Genomic DNA, 13,805 nt, shown 5'->3' with positions numbered 1-13,805 from the left:
CAAATCTGTTCATATGTAGGATCTGCTGACACCTTTATTTTGAAATTCTATCTTCATAGAGCTGTGGAAAAAAGACACTCAAGTTGTGCTACTTTGTTACAGAAGCCCTAGGAAACAATACAACACCCAAGTAACTAGCACCAGATAATTAACAAGGTTTTGACCAGAAACATATTGATATATCTTTTGTTACTGAAACTTTAGTGACTGAAGATGTTTCAATATTCACTTATGTAACAAATCACCAACCACAAACATTAGTGTCTGCAAAAATCCCCTGGTCAATAATGTGTTAATATTACAAGCACTTGAGAAATGCCTCTTGGACATTGTCTCTAGGAATGACTTCTCACCATGGTAACTAGTATTCATTCCCATTATTATACCTTCTAGGAATAAATCCTCTCTAAAATAAATTCTGTCCTAATTTATAACAGCAGAGATTAGAGATACTGTATAAATAAATGGAATTTTATAGAATAAACTATTTTGTATCTTATTTTTTGCTCAAAATTATGTTCATGTTATTAACCCACGATGACATGAACAGATAGTTTAAATAAAAGAAGTACCAAAAAGAAATGCTTGGTGTCACAAATAATAGGAAATTGTAAATTTAAATGACTCAAGACAACTCTTTCCATTGGTAAAGGCTTTATTGGTAAAATCAAACAGATTCATAACACATTTTGTTTGTAAAGATGTAGGGAAGCAGGCACTTTTGAATGATGATATTTCGGGATAGTAAGTGCATAAGCTCTATTAAACACTAAATATCTATCAAAACTTAATTTACATTTTTTTGACCAGATATAGCACTGCAGGAGATTTATATTATAGATATGCTCTATGGCAAATGATACAGTATATCATGCTATTTATTGGAGAATTTTTCTATAATTACCAAATTCTGGGACAAAACTGAATATCCATTGAAATAAGCAGTTAAATTTTTAAAAAGTTATTTATTTTAAATGAAACAAAGATAAATATTTTTAATAATAAAAGGTACAATTCACAAAGAAGATAGACATCATAAACCATTAGCTACCTTAACAGCAAAGAAACAAAGATGCATAAAGCAAAAGTCAGAAGGAATAAAAGGGAAAAGAAAAATATATATATAATCCCAATGAGACAGGTTAACATTTCTCTGAGAATATTTTATCAAGTAAGCAGTTAAATTTTATCGTAATATTTGCAATTTTTTACAAAAAGTGAGATAGCTCTTTATATGCTGACATGGAACAATCTGCAAGAAGGTTATTTAAATAAAAAAATAAAGAAGCAAGACTATTGTTTATAATTCAGTTCAGTTTAGTCATTCAGTCGTGTCTGACTCTGAGACCCCATGAACCGCAGCCCGCCAGTCCTCCCTGTCCATCACCAACTCCCGGAGTCCACCCAAACCCATGTCCATCGAGTCTGTGATGCCATCCAACCATCTCATCCTCCGTCGTCCTCATCTCTTCCTGCTCTCAATCTTTCCCAGCATCAGGGTCTTTTCCAATGAGTCAGCTCTTCGCATCAGGTGGCCAAAGTACTGGAGTTTCAGCTTCAACATCAGTCCTCCCAATGAACACCCAAGGCTGATCTCCTTTACGATGGACTGGTTGGATCTCCTTGCAGTCCAAGGGACTCTCAAGAGTCTTTTCCAACACCACAGTTCAAAAGCATCAATTCTTTGGCGCTCAGCTTTCTTTATAGTCCAACTCTCACATCCATACATGACCACTGGAAAAACCATAGCCTTAACTAGACAGACCTTTGTTGACAAAGTAATGTCTCTGCTTTTTAATATGCTGTCTAGGTTGGTCATAACTTTCCTTCCAAGGAGTAAGCGTCTTTTAATTTCCTGGCTGCAGTCACTATCTGCAGTGATTTTGGAGCCCAAAAATATAAAGTCTGACATGGTTTCCCCATCTATTTCCCATGAAATGATGGGACCAGATGCCATGATCTTAGTTTTCTGAATGTTGAGCTTTAAGCCAACTTTTTCACTCTCCACTTTCACTTTCATCAAGAGGCTTTTTAGTTCCTCTTCACTTCCTGCCATAAGGGTGGTGTCATCTGCATATCTGAGGTTATTGATATTTCTGCTGGCAATCTTGATTCCAGCTTGTGCTTCTTCCAGCCCAGCATTTCTCATGATGTACTCTGCATAGAAGTTAAATAAGCAGGCTGAGAATATACAGCCTGCACATGAAATGGGTTTAAACAGTTAAATACCTCACTGGGAATATGACATAAGTTACTCACTCATTCGTGTCTGACTCTTGTGACCTCATGGACTGTAGCCCGCCAGGCTCCTCTGTCCAAAAGATTTTTCCAGCAAATGTATTGGAATACATAACCATTCCCTTCTTCAGAGTATCTTTCTGACCCAGGGATCAAACCTGGTTCTCCCCATTGCAGGCAGATTCTTTACCATCTGAGTCACCAGGGACGTGACATACAAGGTCACATATTCACAGGTTCAGGAATGAGAATGTGAACGTCTTTGAGGGCTGTTTATATTTTCCTGGGCAAATTCTCTGACCACAGCTCTGATGCTGGCAGTGAATGCATGACATGTTCCTCTTATGTGACAATCTCGCTCTAGGAGCTGAGTGTTTGGCAGACGGGAATAAGTTTAAGTCGTTCAGTCATGTCTGACTCTTTGCAGCCCCGTGAACTATACAGTCCATGGATTTCTCTAGGTCAGAATACTGGAGTGGGTAGCCTTTCCTTTTTTCCAGGGGATCTTCCCAACCCAGGGATTGAACCCAGGTCTCCAACATTGCAGGTGGATCCTTTATCAGCTGAGCCATAAGGGAAGCCCAAGAATACTGGAGTGGGTAGCTTGCCCCTTCTCCAGGGCATCTTCCCCACTCAGGAATCAAACTGGGGTCTCCTGTATTACAGGCAGATTCTGTACCAACTCAGCTATCAGGGAAACCCAGATGGAAAAAGGCAGCATTGGCTGTCGGTGTTAGTGACTGTTATTTAGTTGCTAAGTCATGTCCAACTCTCTATGGCCCCATAGACTGTAGCTTACCAGGCTCCTCTATCCACGGGATTTTCCAGGCAAGAGCACAGGAGTTGATCACCATTTCCTTTTCCTGGGGATCTTCCCAACCTAAGGATCAAACCCACACCTCCTGCATTGTCAAGCGGATTCTTTACCACTGAACCATCAGGGAAGCCTTGTATTAGGAACTACTTCTCTACATTTTCCTAATTTCTCTACAGCCATTTTAATGAAGTATTAATAGGAGCTGTACTGGAGATAGTATACAGATGCAAATGTCCAAACAGACAGCACCTAGTATACTCTTTCTTGCGATCTTAACCAAATTTAAGATATAGCTAAGCTTGAAGATTATAGTTTTTATTCATTGATTTACTACAGTCTGTAGGGTTGCAAAGAGTTGGACATGACTGAAGCAACTTAGCACAGCACAGCAACAAGTATTTATTGAGCATCTCCTTTATGTCCATCACTCATCGAGGGTCTGAGGCTACATAAATGGAAAAAACAAAGAAAAGTCACTGTCCACATGGACTGACATTAAAGTGGAAAAATGGCAAAGACAGTGAAGAAGTAAATTCTGTATAATAAGTGATCATGAATGCTAATAAGCATAATAAAGCAGTAGAGGGTATTTTGCAGTGTCAAAGAATTGGATATTTAAATAAAGAAGTCAAGAAAGGCCTTGGGTCATCCAGATATCATTATATTTTTGCTTTGAGAATCAGCTTAATGATCTAAATGTTCTCATTCTCTTGGTTAAAGGTGTTTCTCCATCCTTACTATTATAAAATGCCTTTTCCACAGTACAATTACTCTTTATCAGTAAAATGCATAATAGATTGACAGGACTATAATTTCTGTATAAAAATTGCTTACTGATGTTATCAAGGGATATAAAAAAAGAAAAACATTATAAGGCAGGGTAGAAAGAAGGGTAGGGGAACCTGGGGTGCGTTAAGAGTATATAAAATAGCCCTGACAAAAATGTAGTATGTGTGGAAATGTTTTGTGTGTGTATGTAATACTTAAACAAATGAAAGAGGATTAAGTATATTACAGATAAGACAGGACAATTTCAAAGATACACTATTTTCTGTTAATGTTTTTCATATGCTCTATCAAGTAACACCACACCAAAAAAAATATTGGTTGGATCTTAGATGCTATGAAAAATTGAAATGAGAGGTGGTGTAACTCCTACACTCAGGAAGCAAGTACAAGTGAGATATGACCAATAGAATTAAATGCACATAAAAACTGGTAACAGAACACAGAAAGATGACTGCATGTGAGTGGGTGAAGTGTGCAGCAGGCGACTCTGCTCACACCTGTAGCTGCTCAGGAAGCTCTAGCTCGGCCGAGGCTGTGGTGGACACTGTGGCTTCCAGGGGAGATGGCACTCAGCCTGTGACGTCAACATGGGTGGAGGTGCTGTTTGCTCTGTGGCTGAAACAATGGCCTTTTCCCTGTAAACATATCAACATATCTTAACAAAGGAAATACGACAAAGTGGGCGAAATGAGGACATTTTCAGGGGAATAAAGTGAAGAAGACATTAGTAGAGAAAGTGAGACTGGTCTTAAGATATTCACAGATACTCTAGAAAAGAGAAAGACTACGCTTTCATACTTAAAAGCATACAAAACCTGTCCATTCATACACATGTGAAGGCAAATTTAAAGCATAGGAATTATATTAATATGGATTTTATCAAAATTCAGTTACCTTTTCATTAATACTAGAAATTATATTAATACCCCTGAATTAATGGATTACATTCACATGCACAAATGTAAAATTTTGTATTATGAGCTATCAAATGTAAAATTTGGTATTACAGTTAGATATGCCAGTAAGAATTTTGAACTTAATTGCAAGTTAATCACTAAAAGTAACTTTACGAATCTTGCAAATATTGAAAATCTTATTTCACTAAGGAATGTCTTCTTTATGACTGTAATTGCTTTACTAAATATTGTAAACAGTGTGTGTATATTAAGGTCTGTTAGTCCATACAGAGCAGATTACCTCCTCCTTTGTTTTCGGGTTGAAAGTGATGTATTTTAAAAGTATTTGTGTTTTTAAATAGTATAGACCAAAGAATTATATTTCATAAACTTGAAATTTACACACAAGTATAAGATTTATGGAATATTAGTATATAATAAAGCTGCTTACTTACTTTACTGAATATTTATATTTAATTCTGTGTCTAATGTTTAGATCTTTGTTTTGATTCCAATTTTTTGAAAACAGATTTGTCAAAATTTCTGTTGCCTTAGGTAAGTGAAGGTCTTTGAAGTACAAAATCAACTACAGATTCACTGAGAAAGAAATAGAAAATACAAGACTACATTCCTGAAAGTTTGGGCTAGCAAAGTTTTAAAAACATGTGGCTTAAAATCTAGTTATATTCTAGAAAAAAGCTCTGATCCACTATTGTAGACGCTGGCATTTCAGTTCGTAGGAGTGTGTGAACTTGGGAAGTTTGGGAAAAGTTTAGAATTTTTAAAGATTAATAATAAAGTTCAAAAATGTAAAAGAATAGTATATGCCAGTATAAGTTCAGAATAAAATTGCAAAGTGTTCTATTCTCTCATAAATGTAGAGCAAATTTTTGCATGCCTTTTATTTACTATGTTAGAACCCAGTAAAATTGGAGATTTAATTAACAAAAATCAGCTGTATTGATTTATCAGTTGGATAAAATCTTATTACTGGAAATTTATTTACTTACAGATACTTATTGAAAGAGAAAATATTCATTATTAAAATACATTTTGTTACAGGGCTAAGAACTTTTAGACCTGAAAATAAATATTGTGGTGTTGTTTAGTCGCTAAGTTATGTCCAACTGTTTTTTGTGACCCCATGGACTGTAGCCTGCCAGGCTCCTCTATCCATGAGATTCTCCAGACAAGAATACTGGAGTGGGTTGCCATTTCCTTTTCCAGAGACTATACCCAACCCAGGGATGGAACCCTAGACTCCTACATTGGCAGGAAGATTATTTACCACTGAGTCACTAGTGAAGCCCATTAAAAATAAATATTATATTAATCTAAATGCTCAGATTGTGAGTAGCTTTTGTTAGGAATTTTCTGTTTGCTATTTTTCCTCAAGAAATATTCCAATGATTTTAGCAGGTTTAAATTGGGGCATACAATTGTCTTTCAGCATCCCTGGGGGATTGGTTCCTGGAACCCTATGGATACCAAATTTTGCAGATGCCCAAGCCCTTTATATAAAATTGTGTAGCATTTGCAAATAATCTCAGGACATCCTACATATACTTTAAATCATTTCTATATTACTTATGATATCTGATTCAATGCACATGCTGTGTAAATAGTTAAGTACAATGTGGAAAGTGAAAGTGTTAGTCACTCAGTCATGTCCCACTCTTTGCGACTCCATGGACTGAAGCTTACCACGCTTCTCTGGCCATGGAATTCTTCAGGCAAGAATACTGGAGTGGGCAGCTATTACTTTCTCCAGGGAATCTTCCCAATCCAGGGATTGAACCCAGGTCTCTCGCATTGCAGGCAGATTCTTTACCATCTGAGCCACAAGGGAATTCCAAGTACAATGTACGCACTTTATAAATAGTTGCCAGTTTGCTGTACATTCCAGTTTTGCTTTTTTGGAACTTTCTGAAATTTTGCTTTTCAAATATTTTCCGTCAGTGGTTGGTTGAATTTATGGATGTGGAACTCGTAGATACAGAGAGCCACTTATACATGAAAAGAATGTGAAAATTGATCTATTTAATTAATTTGGTTTATACTGATGTATTTCACAAAGATTCTAACATACCCTGTTTTGAGGTAGACATAAGAAATAAGAAACACAAGTGTATCTTTTATACTTAACAGCAGATCTTCTGAACAAAAAAGATGCCAGGCTGCAGTCAAAAAGAATTTCACATCTTTGTCTGAAGACTGTCCCTAGGTTGGGAAGATCCCCTGGAGGAGGGCACAGCAACCCACTCCAGTATTCTTGCCTGGAAAATCCAATGGATAGAGGAGCCTGGCAGGCTACAGTCCATGGGGTCTCACAGAGTCGGACATGACCAAAGCAACTGAGCACGCATGCATGCATAAGAACTAAATTAAAATTTTCATCAGAAAATAGTAAACATTGTTTCAAAATGGAATTGATGCTGTCTGTGTTATTGTCTGTGCTAGGAGAAACTTCTGATTAGCCATTTTAAGAAGATATTGTATTTTTATCAAACTTCATCATGTTATATTTAAATATATATATACATGTTATATAATATAGATTTCCCAGGTAACTCAGAGGTAAAGAATTGGCCTGCAATGTAGGAAACACTAGTTTGACCCCTGAGTTGGGAAAATCCCATGTGGAAGGAAATGGCAGCCCACTAGGGAATGCTTCCCTGGGAAATCCCATGGACAGAGGAGCCTGTTAGGCTAAAGTCCATGGGGTGGCAAAGAGTCAGACATGACTTAGTAACACAACAACAACATTATGTAATATATATAGGTTATATATTTTTCATATTTAATAAAGAGTTTTATATAAGTTAAAATATTTTGTTTTTTTCTTTTTTCTGGACAAGCATGTCATTTAAAAAATTTGTCTTTATTTTATATTTTTTTACCTTTCTCAAAGATTAACAATACATTTTCTGTATTTTGTTCCATTATATGTATACATCCTAAGTCACTTCAGTTGTGTCTAACTCTTTGAGACCCTATGAACTGTAGAAAAATCCATGGGATTTTCCAGGCAAGAATACTGGAGTGGGTTGCCATTCCCTCCTCCAGGGGATCTGCCTGACCCAGGGATCAAACCTGCATCTCTTAGGTCCCCTGCCTAGGTAGGCAAGTTCTTTACTGCTAGTGCAACCTGGGAAGCCCTTTATTCCCTTATACATATACTTATGTTTAGCATTTCATTTGCCTGATATAGGGAGCTAAGTTTAATTTTCCAAGATGTATATCTAGTTGTTTAAGCACAATTTATGGAGTGTTGTATTATTTATTTTCTGATTCACCCATTTAAGTAACATGTCTGGTTGTCTACTATGTCAGGACCTAAAATAATAAATAGTAATGGACATATCCTAGTGGAAATTAAAATTGTTGGAGAAAATATATATCAGTCAAATAACTAAAGAAATTATTTTTAGCTTTCAGTATTGATTATTGCCTCAAAAAAGGTAAATTATAAACCTGGTACTATGAGAAATAATATACAGGTAACTGACCTAGTGTCAGAGTTCCCCAAAGAGCTCTAAGGGAGTATAGATTGGAACAGGTATTTTACAAACTGAATTATTTCAGTTAGTTAGGTAAAGAAAAGGACAAAGAACAATTTAGGCAAGAATATTAGGATGTGTGAAGACCCAGTGATGTTAGGAAAAATTGTTCATTTAATTAAAGAGGAATGATGCGGCAAGAGCAAAAAGATAGAAGAAAGTGTATAGTGCTTTCAAAGACAAGGCCAGAGCAGAGGCAGGCAATTTGAGAACAATTTCTTATTTAAAACGGGTCAAATCTTGTAACTGACATAGACATACAAACAATAAATTGGGGGAATTCCAGATTCCTTATTCTTTCAACAAGTTGAAAAATGGTGACCTTCACTAACATAAGAACATATGTGGAATGATAATATTGTTTACTTTGTTTCATCTTTGAGATGTGGTTTTAGTTGTTAATATTTGGGACATTTAGGGAGATGCTAACTGACAAAGAATAAGTGAGCTGAAACCTAAAGAAGAAATCTTCTCAGCATGTGCACATGTAAACACGTGATAAGTAGTAATTGAGTCAAGGATGGTAGATGAAAAGACCAAGAAAATATAAAGAAGAAACAGTTAAGAAGAAAGAAGTGGTGAATGGTATTGAATTCTATTAGATACAGGATGCTTGGGACTGGTGAAAAAAAAAAAGAGTTCAACTAAAAGAGAAATAAAGGATCCATCTTTAGTGAAGCAGAGATCACTTAAGATCTAATAGTGTGCTGATACCAAGGAGTCATTAGGTAGGAGTTAAAATGCAATGGCTTGAGTAGTGAGAATAAAATATAAGAAATAGTGATGAAATTCAATGGCACTTTTTTTCTAAGAATGATAGAGAGCAAAGATAGTATTTTTTATTGGGATTAAGGTCTAATGATGATGAAAATTGTGTGTAATTTTAAACTGATGTGAAGGATGGTACTAAGAAGATATTGAGTATTCAAAAAGAAAGCAGAGTGATAAATAGTGTGCGATTCTTGGGCAGTGGAGTGAATAGATTCAAATATAGTTGAAATTGGCTTTATTGAAGAGGAAGGAAGTCACCTCTGTTGAACAGGAGAGAAGATAAGATACATGCGTATACACGGAGAAAGATGAGGTAATCTGTGAGTTTTTCTTTTTCTGTGATATAGGTCATCTTCTGAGAACAAAGAGAGGGTGTGGAAGAGAGATTTGTTAAGAATGGAGAATGGGTGATAAAGTTAGTTTCGGAGAATGTGAAAGAATGAGGACTTGAAGAAAGCAACAGGATTCCTAGCAGCATTAAAGCGACTTCATGTTGGTGACTGTGAATTTATATTGCAGTACATCTGATCTGTTTTAAAAAGCACTTGGCTTCTCAGGTGTTGGCAGAGAGGAACAGATAATTTATCTCATACAAGGGTGATTTTACTGAACAAGTGGGACCAGCAAACGTTCCAGGAAGTTAGTGATTGGCAGAAGAGAATCAAAGTTGATAAAGAAGGTGAAGAAAGAAGTATACTGATTGAGTGGAATGAGGTCAAATGGGCTGCAGACAACAATGAGATCAGAGAATTTTCATGTTGGAGAGAGATAAATGAGCAATCTTGAAAGGTAAGAGTGTTTGTGGAGGGTGCTAAGTTTATATAAGACACTTTTTAAGATGAAATACTTAAAGATATTCATAGACCAAGGTGTTCCCATAGTGGGGCTTGGCTGTGGCAGAATGAGGAAGTTACTGTAGATGAGGAGACAGAGAAATTGTGTAATCAGGATATAAGAGGATGGTTCATATGGACATGAATGGATCAGAATACTGAGATTCATCAGCCTGGTCAATAATGAGGATGCCTGGGAGCACATAAGCCATGATGAGAGGAGGGAAAATGAATGTTAGAGTCATAAATAGTGGAAGAGACTTGAAAAAGATGGTGTCTGTACTGTGGTTCTCAGTCATCAGGTACAAACTAAGAGACACATTTGGAAATTTATATTAAAATGGTTCTTTTTTTATCCATAAGCTGCCAATCATGGAAGTCTTTCAAATTATATGTATTTATTATAACACACCAAGCTTTCCAAGTGGCTCAGACATTAAAGAATCTGCCTGCAATTTGGGAGACCCAGGTTTGATTCCTGGGTTTAGAAGATCCCCTGTAGAAGGGAATGGCTAAACGTTCCAGTATTCTTGCCTGGATAATCGCATGGGCTGAGGAGTCCGACAGGCTACAATCCATGGGGTCGCAAAGAGTCAGGCATGACTGAGCAACTAACACCCACAAACACACACACACACACGACTATATTAAACTATATTATGAAAGTGAAAGTTGCTCAGTCATGCCCAACTCTAGGATTTCATGGACTATAGAGTCCATGGAATTCTCCAGGCAAGAATACTGGAGTGGGTTGCCATGCCCTTCTCCAGGGTATCTTCCCAACCCAGGGTTTGAATCCAGGTCTCCCGCTTTGCAGGTAGATTCTTTACCAGCTGAGCCACAAGGGAAGCCCAGGAGCACTGGAGTGGGTAGCCTATCCCTTCTCCAGCGGATCTTCCCCACCGAGAAATCCAACTGGGATCTCCTGCATTGAAGGCTGATTCTTTATCAACTGAACCATCAGGGAAGCTGATATTAAGCTGATAAACTATATTGTATACTATAATGAACACAATGTAAAAATAAACTTCATTCTCTGGGTGGTGATATCAACTATCACTAAGTAATAACCAAGAATTAAGAATTATCTATTGTAATTTAACCAGTAAAGCCTAAAAATAATTTCTATTGTCATAACTATGTACTTTTCCATGTATCTCATGGTACTCTTTTTTCATGTATCTCTAATACAATATGCAATTGGTCCAGTTTTCTTTTCCTTTAAGGCCTCAGGCTTGATATTAAAATACTCTTATTAAGCAGTCATTAAATGTAATATTTTTCTTATGCATTTTAAATTCAAAATTTGTAATTTATGAAATGGTTTTTTAAATACCAAAGGTATTTTTTATTTCCTGATTGGTATTTTGTGGGGGAGGTAAATTACAAATGAGTAGTTTCATGAAAACTTCCTTTGTAGTTTTTCACACATGCTTTGAATAACAAATGATTATAAGTCGTTATTAGATTATTTTCAACCGAGAATCTTCCCTGAAGGTTCTTACACCACATTATCCTTTGTATAACTTTATTTTCAGCATACAGCAATTTTATATTTTTTAATATCTTTATATTGTTTAGTATCTTTGATTTTCCTACAAAGTTTCTTTTTAAATTTATTCTTCAAGTTGGTGAGTATGATTGTTTCTGTTTATTTCCTTCTCTTAAGATGTTAAAATTGTATGTAATTTTTGACATTAATATCAACAATCAACTCGTATTGCAGTTTAAGAAAAAAATCATTTCTGTAAAATTACTTTACATGCTCATTTTGTAAACAATGGTGTGGAGTATGAATGCAGCTATCTTTTGTATTTTTTGATTCTTTGGCTTGGAATTTTCCTGTTCTTTTCTCCAATTGTTTAGCCTCTTTTATTAAATAACCCACATGTTTCTCATTATTTTAAAATGTTGGATCAGTTGATGTTTTCATTATTTGGTTTCCATACATACTAGCTAATTATTTTCCAGAAGGGAAAGATTTAAATTAAGCGTAAGTCTGTGTAAATGAATGTCTGTTTTCCTGCACATTGTCCAACTCTGTGTGGTTGACTTTGATTTATTGATTCTGTAGGTTAACATCTATATCATTAATGTGTTAGTCTGTATTTCTTTGTTTAGTGATGAAGAAAAAGTCTTTTCATGTGGTTATTATTGACAAAAATCTTTACATTAGCAATAAAATGATGTTTTTATAATTTAACCTAACTCTCTTTCTTATCTATGTGTGATTAGAAACTTATAACTATTTACTTATACTTTCTTTGAATGTTTTATTAATTTTATCATCTCATGGTTTGCATTTAACATTTTGATTTATCTGAAAATTGTTCAAGTATATGTTGTGAAATTAGCAATCTAAGTCTATATATTGCCTCAATTTGAACTAGTATTCCATCTGATTCTATCACTTTTAGCATTTCCTAGATCATATTTATTTAATTATCAATGCTCTAAAACAATAGTCATCTTTCTTTCTTTTTTGGGACAAAGAAAAAGGCATTTTAATCGTGCTAAACATTTAAACAGCAATGTTCTTACAATGCCAACATACTGTTAAATATCAAATTTTTGCTGGTGCTAAATGAATTGGTCAAAACTTTCAGAAAACAATTTGAGGAGGTGAGAAAAATTCTTAATTTGAAAATAAGTTTATCCCAGTTTTTTCAAAATTTTCTCTTAGTAAATTTATAGAAGGAAAAATATAGGATATGGAAAAGGCTTTATGAATAATATTGTAAAGTAATTAGCTTTCAATTAAAATAAATAAATTTATATTTTAATAATTTAAAAAAGAAAAAATTGTTATTCAATACTTCTAAATATTCAAAAATTTTCTAAAAGTACAAAATAAGTAAACAAACAAACAAAAATAGATAGCTTGTATCATGCATTCTTTTATTTTCAGAAAAATAGAGAGCAGTGCATGCCAAAACTCTACCTACAAGTAACCACTGAAAATACAGCCTATTTATTCAGTTCAGTTCAGTCACTCAGTCGTGTCCAACTCTGTAACCCCATGAATCACAGCACGCCAGGCCTCCCTGTCCATCTCCATCTCCTGGAGTTTACCCAAACTCATGTCCATCGAGTCGGTGATGCCATCCAGCCATCTCATCCTCTGTCGTCCCCTTCTCCTCCTGCCCCCAATCCCTCCCAGCATCAGAGTCTTTTCCAATGAGTCAACTCTTCGCATGAGGTGGCCAAAGTATGGGAGTTTCAGCTTTAGTATCATTCCTTCCAATGAACACCCAGGACTGATCTCCTTCAGAATGGACTGGTTGGATCTCCTTGCAGTCCAAGGGACTCTCAAGAGTCTTCTCCAACACCACAGTTCAAAAGCATCAGTTCTTTGGCACTCAGCTTTTCTTTGCAGTCCAACTCTCACATCCATACATGACCACAGGAAAAACCATAGCCTTGACTAGATGGACCTTTGTTGGCAAAGTAATGTCTCTGCTTTTCAATATGCTATCTAAGTTGGTCATATCTTTCCTTCCAAAGAGTAAGGGTCTTTTAATTTCCTGGCTGCAATCACCATCTGCAGTGATTTTGGAGCTCCCCAAAATAAAGTCTGACACTGTTTCCACTGTTTCCCCATCTATTTCCCATGAAGTGATGGGACCAGATGCCATGATCTTCATTTTCTGAATGTTGAGCTTTAAGCCAACTTTTTCACTCTCTTCTTTCACTTTCATCAAGAGGCTTTTTAGTTCCTCTTCACTTTCTGCCATAAAGGTGGTGTCATTGCATATCTGAGGTTATTGATATTTCTCCTGGCAATCTTGATTCCAGCTTGTGCTTCTTGCACCCCAGCATTTCTCATGATATACTCTACATATAAGTTCAACAAGCAGGGTGATACAGCCTATTAGAAATCTATTATTTTGCTTTAATAATA

General features: G+C 35.8%; 1 protein-coding gene across 1 annotated transcript in view; it reads left to right on the top strand.

Moving 5' to 3' along the window:
• LOC120858805 (killer cell lectin-like receptor subfamily I member 1) overlaps positions 1-13,805 on the top strand; it is a 42,214-nt gene that overhangs the window by 16,161 nt on the left and 12,248 nt on the right. The window contains exon 2 of the mRNA XM_040235124.1: positions 9,751-9,860. The gene's annotated coding sequence lies outside the window, so the exon portion shown is untranslated. The remainder of the gene's footprint in view (positions 1-9,750; positions 9,861-13,805) is intronic.

Source organism: Oryx dammah, unplaced genomic scaffold, assembly GCF_014754425.2.
Source record: "Oryx dammah isolate SB20612 unplaced genomic scaffold, SCBI_Odam_1.1 HiC_scaffold_29, whole genome shotgun sequence".
Taxonomy (NCBI): Eukaryota; Metazoa; Chordata; class Mammalia; order Artiodactyla; family Bovidae; genus Oryx; species Oryx dammah.
This window is presented reverse-complemented; position numbering and strand designations above follow the sequence as displayed.